The sequence below is a fragment of the Spinacia oleracea genome, chromosome 1 (assembly GCF_020520425.1).
Source record: "Spinacia oleracea cultivar Varoflay chromosome 1, BTI_SOV_V1, whole genome shotgun sequence".
Classification (NCBI taxonomy): domain Eukaryota; kingdom Viridiplantae; phylum Streptophyta; class Magnoliopsida; order Caryophyllales; family Amaranthaceae; genus Spinacia; species Spinacia oleracea.
The window spans coordinates 115,624,989-115,642,561 of NC_079487.1; the positions used below are offsets into that span (position 1 = coordinate 115,624,989).

Below are 17,573 nucleotides of genomic sequence, written 5' to 3' on the forward strand. Positions count from 1 at the left end.
GTACACAGTGATTGCTGGTCTTGTGTACCATGTTTGGAAGGCTAGGAATGAAAGTGTGTGGCTGTTGAAGACCCCCACTGTGAATCAAGTGGTCAAGAATGTGCAGACTGATGTTAGAGGCAGAATTCAGAACATCATGGGTAGGAAAGTGAGTTCCAGAGATAGGGATTGGTTTTCTTCACTCTAGTTTGGGTGTTGCTTAGGCTTTTTAGCTAAGTGTTCTTAGCTTCTGCTTTCTTAGTGTAGCTGTTGGGCTGTCACTTTGAGTTGTAAATTGGTGGTTGGTAATTAATAAAATCTGTTACTTGCTTGCCAAAAAAAAAAAAAAAAAAAAAAGTATGAGAGATTAAATGACTCAATTGATTTAATTGGTTAATATAATAATTGGGTACAAATTTTGATAGAATATTAAATCATTTATGTGATAATATAAAAGGAAATGTAAAAAACATTTTGAAACACCAAAAAAGGAAAACGTAAAAAACAAAAAGAGACGGAGGGAGTAATTGTTAAAATTCATTTAAGTTATTAATATAATTAAATAAATACAAAATGGATGGAGTATGTGGGAAATAGAAAATGTGGTGAGGTTTAGTGAATAATAAAAGTAAAAGTGGTGAGTAGTTTCTTTTTTGCTCATTGGTGGGATGAATTTGTTGTAACAAAATTTATATGTGAGGAAAGTGATGTGAAGGAGTAAGAAAGTGGTAGAAAGATAATGATAAGTTTTTTTTTTTTTTTCACATTGATGGGAGTGGTCTAACATGAGGATGAAAGATTGAAAGCCCAAGCTGTTTCCAGAATAGGATTTCTGACAATGGTATAAGCTGGTATAATTACATAGAGGTGAGACTAGCTAGTAAGCTAGGTAGGTCATAATTACATAAGTGGGGATAAGGCATGGTAGCCCCAACCGCCACTCCCAATCTCCCATAAATTAACCTCTGGCTCAATACTTAGGCAAGCAAAAACAGAAAAAGAGAGAGAAATAAACGGCATTTTTGGTGGAATGGGTAAAAAAACTGGGTAAAGTCGTGAATCACTAGGTAAAAGAGAAGATAGATCTGGGTAGGGAACTTTTCCAAGTTAAGGAATTTCTCCTGGGTAGACGAAGGCGATGATGGCGACGAAGGAGAGCTAGAGGAAGACCTTTCCAAATTGACTGCAACTCCGCCATCTCAACATCCACGATGACGAGTATCAGGTAACTCTAATCTCCGGTTCTCGAAATCACGGAAATGATTCGTTGTTTGTTCATAATTGTTTTTCTAATTTGTAAAGATTTTCCAAGTTAAGTTGTGAATCTTGAATTTTTTATAAACTCAGTTATATTTGAACTCAAGGGATAGATTTTCGCTATGCTCGTACTTGTTTATTAGGTTGTGTTAATGTAATTGAGGACAAATAAGGTGGTTAGATCTTAGATGTGAACGAAATAAGCTAGGGAATAAGCTAATTTTGTTTGACTGTATGCTATTGGTGCATAATTGGAGTTTTTGTGTACCTAATTCGGAAAAGCTCCTCAACACTTGTAGCTCTCTTTTCTTAATCAGGTACTAATTACTCTACTAGCTTTCTTAATACTCTTTCTCTCTCTCATTAACCGCATATCTCTCTTACTTACCTGCCTTTTTTCAGTTGTCTTAATTCATTTTAAACTATTTTTTCTAAAAAAATCTTTTTATGAATATAACAAAGGATATTTTGTAATTTAACACCCTAAAAAAATCAGTTTTTATTTTTTAACACCTTACAACACCAATTAACGGCTCCGTTACAGAAAACGTTTGTATCCCCCACTTGTCTCCATTACCCATCCTAAATTTTCCGCTTCTCTTCCTCCATCCCTGCTCTCTTTTTACTGTTGCAAAGGCCATTGATAGAACTCAACTCTGCTGGATTTTATGTTACATATTAAGTTTGTATGTTATGTACTGAAGATTTAACTTCCCTCTACTTAATCAAATAGATTCGGCTATTGAAATCGGGGGTTAATTCTCAAAATCCCCAATTCCATTTTCACATAAACCCAAATTTTCCAGCAATTCAAATTGGGGGTTAATTCACCAATTACAATGTAAATCACAGATTCATCCCAATTACAAAGAATAATTTCATTGGGAAAAAACTCAATTTTAATTACAAATTACCAGTGTTCATAGGCAAATGATGACTACATACTCTTAATTCATACGGAGTAGCTGATTATAGCTTGCGTTGCAACTTTTGTTGAGTTACAAAGGTAGTTTAGGAGCCATGATAAGTATGCTATGGAGTGTAGGAAGGAGGCTACGGCTACCTATAATAGTGGGGTGTTGTCGGGGCTCGATCTTACCACTGGGAAGTTTAGGGAAGGTGATTGGCTGTGTGTTGCGCCACCGCCCGCGGTTGCTGATCGGAGGGTTGAGATTACAGGTCCGGTCGACAGGAAGATGATTATGAATGCTCTTGTTTATTCGTTGAGATCAGGGTAATGGTATCGTTATGTGGTGTTGAAAACTAATTTTTAAATTTTTTAAGGTGTTAAAATACAATAAAAAATAAGTAAGGTGTTAAAAAATAAAAAGTGGTTTTTAAAAGGTGTTAAAACACAAATATACCTATAAGAAAAGTTCTCTTTCCTTTACTTTTGGTAAGAAAAAGAAACTAGGCTATAAGCTTTGGATCGATCCTCAAGCGTTTTATGATTAGGTTTCCCCAACCAGCGTATCACATTAATTTTGTTAATGTTAGGAGAAAAAGTAAACACTCAAAGAGGGAAGAAATTACGTTAGGAGGAGATTAGAGAAGAGGGAAGAAATTACTTGTCTTTTTTCCTTCAAAAATTAGCTCCAATCTGATAAAATAGAGTTGTTGCTTGTGAATTGTGTTGAAGATGATGAGGGATGACAAATTCATATGACAAATTCATATGTTTTTTCTTATGTATAAACCACAAAAGGAAGTCAAATGTGCTTGTGTGAATAGTGTCTAAAACCCCATTATATCGTGTAAATAAGAACAGAGGGAGTATTATTCTTCCCCAAATTTTTATTATTTTTTGTTTGATTTAATCAGCTTGAATTTTCATATAGGACCCAAACAACACCCAGCTACTCCACCGTCTTCCTCCCTTTTTCTTTTTAATTTTTATTTTCAATAAATTGTTATTTTTGTTTGAAAGCTGCTCTTCAACAAAACCACCATTAAAGATAACCTTTGTTTTTTGTTAATCTGAGCTCCATTTATGGGTCTTTTTAAAAAACTCAAGCGGTTTACTTTCATTTTCAGATTCTGGGTAACGCTGATTTCTCTATGTTCTCCCTTAATTGGGTATTTGGGTTGCATTCCTAATTTTAAAGCTTGAATTTTTTGTATTTTTTTAATATATACTCCCTCCGTCCCGGAATACTCGACCCGGTTTGACCGGCACAGAGTTTAAGGGATTTGAATTGACTTATTTAATTTAATAGGTAGTAGTTGATAGTGGAGTATTATTTTAATGTAGTTAGTGGGAAATGTGTAAAGGGGTGGGGTTGGGGGAGAGTAGGGGTTGAATTTTTAATTATTTTTTGTATGGAGTAGGGGGTAGGTGGGTTAATAGGGGTGGGGTGAGAAATAATATAATATTGTTAGAATATTTCCATTTCTAGAAACAGGTCAAGTATTAAGGGACGACCCGATAAGGAAAACAGGTCAAGTATTCCGGGACGGAGGGAGTATATAAAATAATTCAGGTTAAGGGATTTTTCTTTGATTTCCTAGTTGTTGCAATTCTGAATCTGAATTAAAAACCCTTATTTGGAAATTCAAAATCGTAGTTGGTCCATTTATAACATTTAAGGGCTGAGCCCGTTTATAAACGGGCTGGATACGGGCTTTTACGGAAGACTCGGCCCATTGAACATGTCTAGTCATAACTCATACGATATAGTAACCTCCTCCCTATCTTGTCATCTGCTAAATCCATAATTGGGATAATATTCTCCACAATATTATCTTTCTTTCCTAGATATTCTAGTTGACTTGTGATTATCAACTGAATCATATTTCAAATGTCCGGCCTCTAGATTTTCTCCTTAATTCCTGCCTCTACCATGATCTCCTCCTTGTCAATATCCCCTTTAAACTCCATTTCATTTGCACGTTTAATTAGATTTTCATGAGCATCCTCTTATCATAAAAATTTTATAATAATTAAGTGCATTGATCCAAGGTATAGTGTATAGTGTAAGTGTGTAACTATTGATATATTTATTTGATTTAAAGTGTGGTTGTGGTGATTATGATTTACAATTTGTCTCTAATGATATATATATATATATATATATATATATATATATATATATATATATATATATATATATATATATATATATATATATATATATATATATATATATATATATATGCATTATTTGGCAGCCTCCAATTCATTTTTATCTCGACATGTCCTCTATGACTTATATACGACAAAAGGAAAGTTCTGTTTTTGACGTCAACGGAGCAGTATTTTCCGGACAACTTAGCGCCGTCATGTGTTCTGACAGTACAGAAGTTGAAAAGTACTGCGATTCATCTCTATTATATAAAGGAACAGCTGAGGGCTTTTTAGTAACTTAACTTTTCGTGTCCCCCAAGTAAATGACTAAAATACCCTCAGTGTGTTGTTTATCGGGCTTGCTGAGTATTCGTTTCTAGGGTTAGATTTTGATATTTCGCTCTCCTCTCACCTGCCTCTCTCCCGCCTCACTTTTCTTCTCTCTCTCCCTCTTCACATTCAACCCTTTCTTCATCTCTCCTCTCACATTTTAGTTTTTTGAATTTTCTGCTCCTCAGATCTCTCCCCTCCTGTAAATTCTGGATCATTAACCTAGCGGATAGCACAATCACCGGAGAGTTTACCGGCGTGTTTGTCGGCGGAGTAAGGCACCTTAGGGAGTGCCTTACGGACCTTCTTTGTTCGTCGGATCTGAAGCACCGCCATTAGCAAAGCGCAGAGGAGAACGACGATTGTTTTGTCATTTTATCAACTCACAAAGGTAAACCCTTGCATTTTTCTCCTTTTCCGTCGTTAATCTTCATTTTCCTCTATTATTATTCCCAAAACCCTAATTGTTGCTTTGTGTCGGCGGTGGTTTCTTAGAAATCTGATGGTGGTTAGGCGCTCTCTCTTCGAAATCGCCGCCGCCGTCATGCTTCATCTCATCATAATGTTTCATCGCCGCCGCTGTCGGGTGAGTGAATCCTGAATTGAAACCTAACATCAGAACTCGAAAGGTAGTAGTAGCTATGGGGTCCTGGATTTAAACCTTGATTTCATAAAATCTTCCTTGAATTTCATAATTTACGGATTGATTATTGATTTTGATATTTGGTGCTCAAAACCCTAACAGGTGAATGCCGTGAATCTCTAGGGTTTGTTTGAGAAATTTTATTTGTGCGATTGAAGAAGAAAATGGGTCACAGGTATGGATTTTGAATTTGAATAATAAGAGATTTGGGGATTTTTTTTCTGTTTTGATAATTATTAGGATTTTTAATTAGGTGTAATTTATTTTCGTTTTGTGATTTTTTTCAGGCACGTAGTTCTTCCACATGAAGTTGCTAAACTTCTTCCAAAGAACTGCCTTCTGTTTGAGGTTAGTTGTTTGATCCGATTTTGGGTTTAGTTCCCTTCATTTTTATTTCGGATGATTGATTTTGGATTGCCATAATTGAACAATACTTGGGTTGATGTTTAAGACAGTTGGTTGGTTGATTTAGGACGGGGATTTTAATTGCTATTTTGTTTTCGTTTTTGCAATTTTCATTACAAATTGAACACGTTATAAGGAAGTTTTTCTTTTGATTATGTTTTAGAAATCTGATTTGGATTCCTAATAAGTTCTGCCTATTATTCCATATAAATGAACAATACAAGAATTATTTACAAGCCTACTATTTTTTTGCTTCGAGTTTTGAATTTTGGGAGTGTATGATTTTGCTTAACGCTTCACATATTTCTCTCCAACTCCATAACTATATTGTTGTCGTACGTATAACTGTGCTTATGATGCGGTGACTTGGGTGACAGGTCCATTAATTATTTTTTTGTAAAAGAAATTGGTTCATAGAAATTTTTGCTTGACTAAAGCTTTCTCTTTGGCGGTCTGAGTTCTGTTGGTGATCCTCTTCACTATTTCATTTGGTACAGAAAACACAATCCCTTCCCTACCAGAAATGCATTGTTTATTCTTCTTCCCACTATTTACATAACTACAGATGTGACTCTACAATTAATAATTTAGTATTTATTAAAAGTATCTAATACATCATTGTGAGTCTTACCAGGTTTAGTACTTTCAAAAGAATTTGGAACTGAAGCAAAGCCAGATCGGTTTAGCAGCCTCAATGACTGCAAATTAGAGGGTTGTCCATGTGTTAACAGAATCTGCCAGTGTCATAAAACCAGGGTGGCAGAAGAAGCTTATTCTAAGATACCAGCTCAACTAAATGACAAGGCCAGACCTCAATGTTCTGGAGACTGTAAATGCAAAAGAACTGAAGTTGAAGCAGTATATCAAACCCTAGATTTCACGCCTCCAGTCGCTGTCATCGCATCTTCTCCTTCCCGCTGCTCTTCTCCATCTCCGCGATCCCCTTTTTCCCTCAATTGTCTGGATCTGACTTCGGAGACTCCATATAGAAGTATGAATTTATGCATCTTTTTTTGTTAATCTGATTTCTAAATTTTTATATAATACTTCAATTGATCGATTTCAATTGATTTTGGATTAAATTACATTAATTAGCAAGACACAAATTCAATCTCAATTTATTACCTTAAATTTTAATTACATTGTAATGAGTTTTAGCTATTTAGGATTTTGATGATTACATTGATGGGGTTTAACATGTCAGCTCTGTGCAAACTTCAATGGATTAACATGTCACCCAACTATTAGGTCACCTATTTTCTTTGTTGTTTTTGCTCAATTTTATTATGCAATTCATGAAATTTTCAGGTCACCCCGACTTCACTCACCAGCTCAACTCAGTCATTGAATCGGAGCTCCGTAGTCTAAGGTTTATCGACGGTTCTCAAGTTTACGACGCTGTTAATAGCCTTCTAGATGATTCTGAAATTCATGAAATTCGCTAATGTGTTTTCTCCTTGCTATTATCATTGTCTATCAGTTCTAGGTTTAAGCATGAAATTCTCATATGACGAAACAATCATATAGGTTGGTTTATGATGATGCTGATGTTGGTTACAAAACAATCAATATTTCATATATGTTGGTTCACGGTGGTGATGTTGGTTTACGAAGCAATTAATGAATATTTCATGTTCTAAGATCTTATGTGATGTGGGTTTTACGATGACGAAATAATCATATATTCTCATATGATAGAAACATAACCGGCCTATTTATTCTGCAATTCCTTCAATACAAACATACCCTGATCTCTATTATCAATTTTCAGGTGTGCTTTGGCTCTTTGGTGTCGTTGATCGAGCATTGGGAGAGCGTCAACACAGTCTTCAACTCCTCAAGCATGTATAAAACACTGGAATAGGGTTTATTTGTGGGTCACTAATGTTTTAAATTGCTGATTTTATTGCAAAGGTAAAAGAAGGAGGTGTATGTGATTGAAACATACACAATTTGGAATGGACATGAGCCTGTGAGATGAGAGGTTTGTGGGAACTCCTTAATTTTAAAACCTAAATATTTATTTATTTATTACTACCTCCGTTCCTTAATGTTCTTTACGCTTTGGAATATGTGTCAAAAGTATGAAAACTTTGACCGTGGATTCTCACTGTTATATACATTTTAAGATCTTGTTAGTTTGGTCTCGTTGTGTATTTTTACAATATCAATTTTTTATATTTTTTTCACATACGGAAATGGATATATAAGTCGTTAAATATTGCATTGGAGTCCGTGCAAATAGTAACCGTAAAGAACATTAAGGAACGGAGGTAGTAGTTCATGTTTAAGTTTACTTCATTATTGTTTCTCCCTTTCTGAATTTAATAGTCCCATTGATAATGTAATTTTGAAGTTAAAGTCTGAATTTTATTAGTCACTATTACTGATTTGAATTTTAATAGTCACATTCATTATTTTTTTTAAGAGTTTGCTCCGCATTTTCATTACAGCATCATGAAATTCACAAGACAGGGGAAGGAGATAAAAGAGGAGATACAAATTGATGCTTTTTAGAGTAATTGACAGCCACATGAGTTGAGACTCATTGATGTGCTAAGAATTTGTTTCTAAATTTATAAAACATTGCCATGAATGAGACGAGTGTATTTGTGGTAGTTGAGGCTCTGCTGTAGACCATCTCTTTTGACATTGTTTCTCTGTTGGTGCTGTTGTTTTCGTTTTTGTTATTGTTGTGGTCTTCTGCTGCTTATGTTCAGACCTGCTGCTTATGTTCAGACCTGATATTGCTGTCAAGTCTTTGTTTCCCCAAGGAATAATTATCTCTCTGTTATCTAAATGGTTAATGCAAGACTATATGTTTTTATGCCTTCTTAAGTGGATTTTTAAAAGATTAGGTAATCCAAAGCCTAATATATACACCCTGACTAATCTGAACTTGAGATGGGTTGGTTTCCAGATGAGGGGAGGGGAATGCTGGTGCATTTGCATTTCTGGTGGTGTTGTTTTTATGTATGGCTTGAATTCATGAATGTATCCTAATTGTTATTTTGAATTTTTATGTAACAGTTGATGGATTGAAGGCTTGCCTTCAAGGTGTACACAGATGAGTCATAGATGATGTGGCTCTAAGAGTTTCATGTACATAAAATTTGGTAGCACAGTCAAGCAGGCGCTTCTCATCTTATATTGTGTAAAAATTTGCCTTAGAAAAATAAATGGTTAACTCAATTTTGATGTAGATGTGCAATACCACACACTATGACTTTTCTTGGCTCATCTCGGGCACCGCCTGTTGGGATAAGAAGCATGCGATAAAATGCAAACTACTCAACTTTTATGATGCAAATTTTGAACTGTTTTATTTATTTATACTTTTTAGTACTGAATTTGAGTACATTGTGTTTATTTCTTATTTTAAATAAAATCGCCTTAAGTTAGGTAATTTGATCTGGTTTGTGACAATATATCCATCTATTATTTTAGTTTGTGTATAATTTCGCACGCATCGCGTGGATATAAGACTAGTATATTAAAAATAGAACTGGTGTGTTTAATCCATCACTTGGATTTAAATTAGATAGCAACAACATCCTATTATTGGGTCAGTATGTAGGAAATACTGAAAATTGGATCGTTGCAGTTGCGAATGAGAGGAAGAATAACCCAAATAAAGGGTTAAGTGAACAAGTTAAGGATGTACTTCGTCAAATAGTCACCGTGATGACTAAACGCCATTAACACGATGAGTGTGTTGGCAATTTGAGAAGCAATTTAAACGTTGATCCCACCAACTTCAAAGTAACCTTTACCCGATTTGAAGAAATCACATTTGAGAAAGGAGGAGAGGAAAAGGAAAAAAAAGAAAAAAGGTAATATTTGTAACATTTGTAATTTCTTTCTTTAATGATAAAGTTAAATTCTGACATCTTTAACTTCTTTATATATGTTTTTTATATAGCAACTGTTAAAGCAATCTGTGGAGATTTGAATGATTTTTGTAAGTTCGTGCATACACTACTGACTTCAGATGTAGACGATTTACGGAAGAACGATCGTGATTTTCGATTATTCGAGTTTATTTACCCATCTGTCTTACCAGATAATCTCAATGATTTGAAGTAAGTATATGTAACTATTTATTTTAGTTGTTCACCCTCCTTGATCTATTTAGTTTGATATCTTAGTTTAATTTTTGTATGAACAAGAACCTTTCTTTTCTCATCTGCCATACTCCTCTCCTCTGGACTTATCGAGAAAATTGCAAATTTATAATGGAAGTGGACATTTTTCGAAATCTTTATCATAATTTTGATAAAGTTGTGCCAATGACACACCCCGACGCAGATTTTTCAAATTGGTGGTTAAAACTGTTTCGCAATCGCAACGATCCATTAAGACTCAGTTATTTATGGCAGCCGTCTTATTACATTTGCGGACCAACTATAATTCGTTTCATCAAGAACGTTTTTCATCATTATCATAGATGGGTGAGCTAGTTTAAACTCCTAATATTATTTTCATTGTTTATTTTAATAACGTCTAGATTTTTTTTTAGGTGTCCGTAACAATCATATTTTTTATTGATAGGATGACAAGAAAACGTTCATGGGGATTGACGAAGTGATACTAAGTCGATTTCCTGCTGTGTATTCTATGATATTATGTGAGCTAATCAGAAAGACGAAAGATGTTGTTGATTTATTGGAAAGAGGAAATTTGAATTATGCAAAGCAAATCTGACAAATCAAAATTTCAAATTTGCTCTTTCCAATAAATCAACATCTTTCGTCTTTCTGATAGGTCACATTATATCATAAAATACACAGCAGGAAATCGACTTAGTATCACTTTGTCAATCTCCTTGAACGTTTTCTTGTCATCCTGTCAATAAAAAATATGATTGTTATTGACACCTAAAAAAAAATCTAGGCGTTATTAAAATAAACAATGAAAATAATATTAGGAGTTTAAACTAGCTCACCCATCTATGATAATGATGAAAAACGTTCTTGATGAAACGAATTATAGTTGGTTCGCGAATGTAATAAGACGACTGCCATAAATAACTGAGTCTTAATGGATCGTTGTGAGACAGTTTTAACCAACAATTTGAAAAATCTGCGTCGGGGTGTGTCATTGGCACAACTTTATCAAAATTATGATAAAGATTTCAAAAAATGTCCACTACCATTATAAATTTGCAATTTTCTCGATAAGTCCAGAGGAGAGGAGTATGGCAGATGAGAAAAGAAAGATTCTTGTTCATACAAAAATTAAACTAAGATATCAAACTAAATAGATCAAGGAGGGTGAACAACTAAAATGAGTAGTTACATATACTTACTTCAAATCATTGAGATTATCTGGTAAGACAGTTGGGTAAAGAAACTCGAATAATCGAAAATCGCGATCGTTCTTCCGTAAATCGTCTACATCTGAAGTCAGTAGTGTATGCACGAACTTACGAAAATCATTCAAATCTCCACAGATTGCTTTAACAGTTGCTATATAAAAAACATATATGAAGAAGTTAGAGATGTCAGAATTTAACTTTATCATTATAGAAAGACATTACAAATGTTACAAATATTACATTTTTTTTTTCCCTTTTCCTCTCCTCCTTTCTGAAATGTGATTTCTTCAAATCGCGTAAAGGTTACTTTGAAGTTGGTGGGATCAACGTTTAAATTGCTTCTCAAATTGCCAACACACTCATCGTGTTGATGGCGTTTAGTCATCACGGTGACTATTTGACGAAGTACATCCTTAACTTGTTCACTTAACCCTTTATTTGGGTTATTCTTCCTCTCATTCGCAACTGCAACGATCCAATTTTCAGTATTTCCTACATACTGACCCAATAATAGGATGTTGTTGCCATCTAATTTAAATCCAAGTGATGGATTAAACACATCAGTTCTATTTTTGATATATGAATCGCAATACTTTTTAACTTCTGTACTGTCAGAACACATGACGGCGCTAAGTTATCTGGGGAATATTGCTCCGTTGACGTCAAAAACAGAACTTTCCTTTTGATAATGCACGATAAACGACCCATACTGGCCGGAGTATTCGATAATGCCGTCGAGAAGGAGATTAGAGATGGTCCACGAAGGTGATGAGGTCGTCGGGGGAGGATATGACGGCGGCGGAGGATTTGAAGGCGGCGAAGGATATGACGACGGTGCAAGAGAGTTTGAAGAGGTCAGTTTCAGTTTCAGTTTTTATTTAAAATTGACTATAATTATTTGGTAATTGACTTTATTTACACGGTAACTAGTTAATTAGTTTAATTGCTTATTTAATTAGTTGCTAACTAGTTATGTGATTCCCGTATATTATATTGCATTAGTTTAATTGGTTTCTTAATTAGTATTATATTAGTTATTTAGTTTAATTGGTTAATTGATAATTAGTTATGTGATTGCAGTATTGTGATGATCACCAACATCATTTATGTAATATAAAAAGTATGATACGCAAACTTTGAAATAATAAAATGGGAAGAATTTGGAGTATAATGAAATTAAATTTAGAATGTGAAATAAATAAAAGTATTTTTAAATAAAATGAATATCTAATTAATTAAGGAGAAAAGGAGGTATATAAATGATGATTTAACAAAAAATAAAATTATATAAAAAGAGATGATATGTGGCATCATTTCATGCAAACATTGTGTTTTAAAATATTAGAATAGAGTGTGAAAGTTTAAAACAGTGAAGTAGAAAATAATTTATTATAAAAAGAGAACATGAAATTAAATAGTTTTGAATCTAGCAAATACGTAATACATAACATAATAAAGAGATTATTATTTGTGGCGATAGTAGAAGTTTTCCATACAACGGTGATGGAATGGATATGCGCAAAATACTAAGTTTTCCTTTACATTTTATACTCTTATAATGATGTTCCAATTTAGAATTTTGACACATATTAATGGGATAAAAATTAGAAGATGAACCCGATTGTATGTAATTCTACGTATAAATGTGCTTTTAAATTGGGAAAAATGTATTTTTAAACCGTAAATGTGTTTTTAACCCGGTTGCACGTAGAGCTACATAGAACCGGGTGCACCCTCTAATTTGTGCACCCTAATGAATATTTATTCATCACCTAGTAAACATGGAGAATGATTTCAATGTACGTGTAAAAATAAAATATTTTAATATTTGTTAGTTCATTTACTATATGTTTTTTTGGGTAAAAATAATATCTTATTTATATTTGAACTAATGTTCTGTGAAAAATTGGGTGCACAACCCGGAGGCATAAATCACATTTTGCCATATGACTATATTTTTTCTTAAATATAAATCACAAAAGAATCAAATGAGTTTGTGTGAATATTGCAAAAATCACCACTACTACATAAACGAGCTAATGCAACCCCTGAAAACCGTTGCAATAGGACCAAAAAACGTTGCTATATGTCTATTGCAACGGTTCATGAACCGTTGCAGTTGCTGCCGTTGCATTAGTCCTGATGCAACGGTTCTATTGGGCTAATGCAACGGTCCTTTCCCATCCATGATGACCGTTGCATTAGGTCCCTAATGCAACGGTTCAAATAGCTAATGCAAGGGTACTTGGAATCTACAAGAACCGTTGCTTTAGCGTATAATGCAACGACTGTATAGAGCTAATGCAACATTCATGTCATATTTAGGAACCGTTGCATTATGACCTATGAAATGCTCAAAGAACCTAATGGGCATATCAATAAATATTTGTATTGGCAAAAACATAAAATACAACGGGGGATAAAATTTCATTTTTATTAAAAATATCCATAAATATATACACATTATCGTCACATCGTCTATTGACAATTTACAAAATGAAGTAATATTTGTACAAAACCAAAAAGACATAACAGAAGGAAAATAAAAATAATTCTAATTATGTAGCTGCGTGTAGCGCTAGTTTATAAGATCCACCACCAAAAAGTTTGAATCCCCATTATTGGCGTTCCTTCTTGTGTAATTAATTTGGTTCTTGAAGGACCTGTACATTCAAACATTCAGGAAATTACCAAGGAACAAATTGTAAACAAAGTAAATGTTATTTTAAAGGTAATTTTGTTAAAAACTACCTTATAAAAGAGTTCGATTCTTTTAAATAAGATACACTAATATGTTATCTCATTTAGGTACGTGTCTAACATCCAACAGCAATAAAACATCTATTCCAAAGAAATCTCTGTCACATGAATAAACTACAAGTGCGCATGATTCAATTCTAACTTAGCTTATGAAATCTCTGTCACATGAATAAACTACAAGTGCGCAAATATTAAACTTAACACTTGAGGGAAAAAATTCAAAGGTTATTGCCTGAATTGGAAATAGATATAGTGGAATAACAAAATAGAGTAATAAAAGGTTTAAATATGATTAACAAGTGATTTTAGTTCACTTGAAAACTTAAGGGGGGAAAGAAATAGCAACAAAATTAGCTAAACAACAACATAACTATTGTACTTGCAATTGCAACATTTGATCATAGTTCAGAAGCTTTACCAAGAGGGCATAACCAATTCCAGGAAAATATAACATGAATCCCAACTCCTTATATGTAGTCTATTAGTCAAACCTGTAGTACCTGATCGACGACTACGAACAACTAAAACTAAGAGATACTATAAATCAGGTGATGAAAAGGACTACCTTACAACTTCTTTTTATGGAAAGGGAGGAAAGACTACCTGGAGACCAGCTCTTGACGAACGAGAAATAAGCCTCATATTTTCCTCCATTTTGTGCCATCTTACGGCCTCAAATTTGTGGATCATCCACCCAAAAATCCTCAACCAAAAATCCGCTAATTAGCTTAAGAGCCACAGCAAACCGACTTGGTAGCAGCTGGGACAGGGGCACCTAAGTCTGTTGCATTGATCTTAAGTCCCCCACCAGGCTGCATGTCTAACAAACAAAGGTATAAACCCTTTGGTTTCAGGAATCTTATGATAACTAGTGATAATTTATAAGTTCACTATGAACGTGGTGTTGAGCTATACAACGTTAATCAACTAACAAGCAGGTAAAGAAACTAGCACTTCAGGATCATACATACATACTAAGTTCACGACAAAAGATATTCTCAATATGCACATCAAAACCTGATAACCACAAAAGGGTAATCACTTTTTTCTCGATGATCATGTACATGAAATAGACAGGTAAATGATGACTTACAACCTTAGCCTTGGAGTCATATTCTGCAAGTCTCTGTTTAATATCCCTTGCTATTGAAAGGAAGACCCCCTCCACATTCAAGATTGTCTTGGCACTCTGTTACATTTTCAATTCAGCAGAAGATGACAGATAAAGTATAAGCAAAAAAAGCAACCACCTGCAACAAGTTAACTGTTTTAAAGAATTTGACCCCATACTCATCAGTCAGGGCTTTCCCCTTCGAGGTAGGAACAACATGTAAATGAAACTCTCAAATCAGTACCAAACACTATAATTTTATAGACAGATATCGAAGGGGAGAGAGGGGGAAACATAAATTACCCTTTTCTCTCATCCATGTTTGCCTTGTTACCGACCAAAATCTTGTTCACATTGTCTGAAGCATGCTGTTCAATATTGCGGATCCAATTCCTTATATCTGTGCATACATAATTACATATGGCTCATCAACATTCTACCACCCTAGGGTGTCATTTAAGAGAGAACTACGGTAATGGATGCGAAGAAAGGTCATACATAGATGAAACATAAAAAAACACAGTCTTTCCTTATTACAGAATTCCCATGGTTTTAATGCACTCAAATTTTGTGGATCGTCAACCCAAAAGCAGTAGACCATATAAACAAAAAATATTACTACATATCAAGAAAGATTTTTGTCTTAACTTGAAGGACATATGAACGAATTTAAGTTCATGAATATGAATTCGAGATAAATCCACATAAATTGTACTGTATATATAACCCTGAAGAAAGTTTTGAGGCCACTTATTTAATAATAACTTGCAAAAAAAAACTCAGGTAATTAAATTGACATGTGAGTGAAACCTAAAATAAACCCCAATTTGAGGCTCTTATAGAACCAATACTACCAAAAATGTCATTTTCTCAAAACCCAATTATCAAATAAACAAACAACATAAACACACAAATTCTTAACTTCCCATATCTGATTAATTAGCAAAGAAAAAATATAGAGAAAACACAAGAAAATGCAGAAAGAGAGGGGAAAAAGAACAACCCAACTATATGTTCCAGTCAAGAATCCAACCTAATTTTGAGAGGCAATTAAAGATGAAAAATAAAGAGGCTATAATATATGGGAAAACAAAATTCACCAGAATTGCTGGTCAATAATTGTCGAACCTCTCATCAAATTGACATCCTTTGGCCAACGAATATATGTTAAAGTTGAGATGGAAAACCTTCTTGAAGAGGATCTACCGCATCTGGATGTATCGCAGAAAGAGACTCAAATTCGTAGTTGCAAGCCTACAACAGTTGAGAGATTTAGAGAGAGAGTGAGTGAGTTAGGGAGGGAGGACAGACGGTGGTGGTATCATAATATTTTGGTGTTTGGGTAATTGGGAGGGATGTTTTTACTTAAACATTTTTTTCGCTTTTTATTCGAAACAAGCGCCATATGGGAAACAAACAAATGCCATTGGGCTTTAGACGGCTTTTCAAACAAATGCCACTACTAAATGCCACCCAAGTAAACACTAAAGCGACATTTAACATAAATGCCGCTAAATAAATGCCGTTAAAATGGTTATTTGTTGTAGTGTTCTAACTTAGCTTATGACCAGATATGATTATTGAGGAAACAGGAAACAGGAAACAGACATCACCAAAACCACCATTTATGCTATTTATCACAATCATTTTCAATATGGAATCATCAATTGGAACAACTTACCAAACACATATGAAGTACAAAATAGTTAAATTACAGGCTAAAATAGAGAGAAAAACACATCAAGGAAAAATTAAGGTATTGAAGAAGCGAGAAAGAACAGTATTCTAAATCAAACTCGAAACTTCACTGAAGTGCATATTGAATTAACTAAACTCGAAAAAATATTAAACCTAAACCCTAAAACCCAAAAAAATGTTAAGTGTACAAAATCTGAAATTCCCAAGACAATCTACGCTACTAACTCCAATCAAATTTCTTAAACCTAGAACCAAGAAAAATAATTAACTGAAAACAAATCGAATTTCATAACAAAATTAAGAAGTTGATGAACAGATTAGCAAGAAATTACCTTGTAATTATCGAAATTTGAGATTTAAATGGAGATTTCAAGGTATAGCCGCAATCAACATTCATCAAGTTAACCTTAAATTTCGATTGCATCAGATTAGAGAACGGAAATTAATGACATTAGGGAAATTGAAAATTATAATTGAAAATTATAATTGAAAATTGAAACTAAAAAAAGGAAGAGAAACGACCTTGCAATGAAAGAGAATGAACAGCAAGCGAAAAAATGGTGGAGCGTAATCGAACAACGGGAGTGGTGAACCTGAAGAGGAAGAGAGAGAAAGGCTCAAAGCGTGGGTTTTGGGGCAAGCAGGAAGGGGGGGTAAGATTTTGGAAAATGGGGTAATGAAAATTTATGATATTGCTCCGAACCCTGTAGACCCGAGTCCCTCGTACTTCGTACAATTTCTATTTTCCCTGCCTAATAAGGAAAAAAAGAGAAGCTTTTGATCACCTACTGCAGCGGTCTTTTATATACCGTAGAACTAAACCGTTGCAATACATTAAACTGTTGTAAAATGTCGTTGCATCAGACTACTCCGTTGCACTAAACCGTTGCATTAGTTAAAACCGTTGCATTCCACCGTTGCAATAGCTTTAACTGTTGCATTCCACCGTTGCAATAGCTTTAACTGTTGCATTTGACCGTTGCATTTACTCGTTTATGTTGTAGTGCAC

The 17,573-nt window shown here is 34.1% G+C and overlaps 2 long non-coding RNA genes across 16 annotated transcripts; one reads left to right on the plus strand and one right to left on the minus strand.

Annotated features, from left to right (window-relative positions):
* The first annotated feature begins 776 nt into the window (after positions 1 to 776).
* LOC110801602 (uncharacterized) lies at positions 777 to 9,104 on the plus strand. Of its 8 annotated transcripts, none has more exons than XR_008931207.1 (8): positions 777 to 1,204; positions 4,405 to 4,681; positions 4,819 to 5,021; positions 5,126 to 5,216; positions 5,376 to 5,448; positions 5,561 to 5,621; positions 6,313 to 6,669; positions 7,450 to 8,046. It is a non-coding gene; the product is annotated as an uncharacterized lncRNA (long non-coding RNA). The 8 variants fall into 8 exon arrangements; XR_008931208.1 differs by having other exon boundaries at positions 778 to 1,204; positions 4,459 to 4,681; XR_002536987.2 differs by lacking the exon at positions 4,405 to 4,681 and adding an exon at positions 8,709 to 9,104 and having other exon boundaries at positions 781 to 1,204; positions 5,126 to 5,259; positions 7,450 to 7,662.
* Positions 9,105 to 13,413: 4,309 nt separating this feature from the next.
* Positions 13,414 to 17,502, minus strand: LOC110805750 (uncharacterized). 8 transcript variants are annotated; one of them, XR_008931218.1, is made up of 6 exons: positions 16,897 to 17,475; positions 15,995 to 16,120; positions 15,170 to 15,266; positions 14,852 to 14,944; positions 14,359 to 14,575; positions 13,414 to 13,658 (listed from the first exon to the last, which is right to left on the minus strand). It is a non-coding gene; the product is annotated as an uncharacterized lncRNA (long non-coding RNA). The 8 variants fall into 8 exon arrangements; XR_002538096.2 differs by having other exon boundaries at positions 14,359 to 14,567; positions 16,897 to 17,467; XR_008931221.1 differs by having other exon boundaries at positions 14,359 to 15,005; positions 16,897 to 17,499.
* Between the last annotated feature and the right edge of the window lie 71 nt (positions 17,503 to 17,573).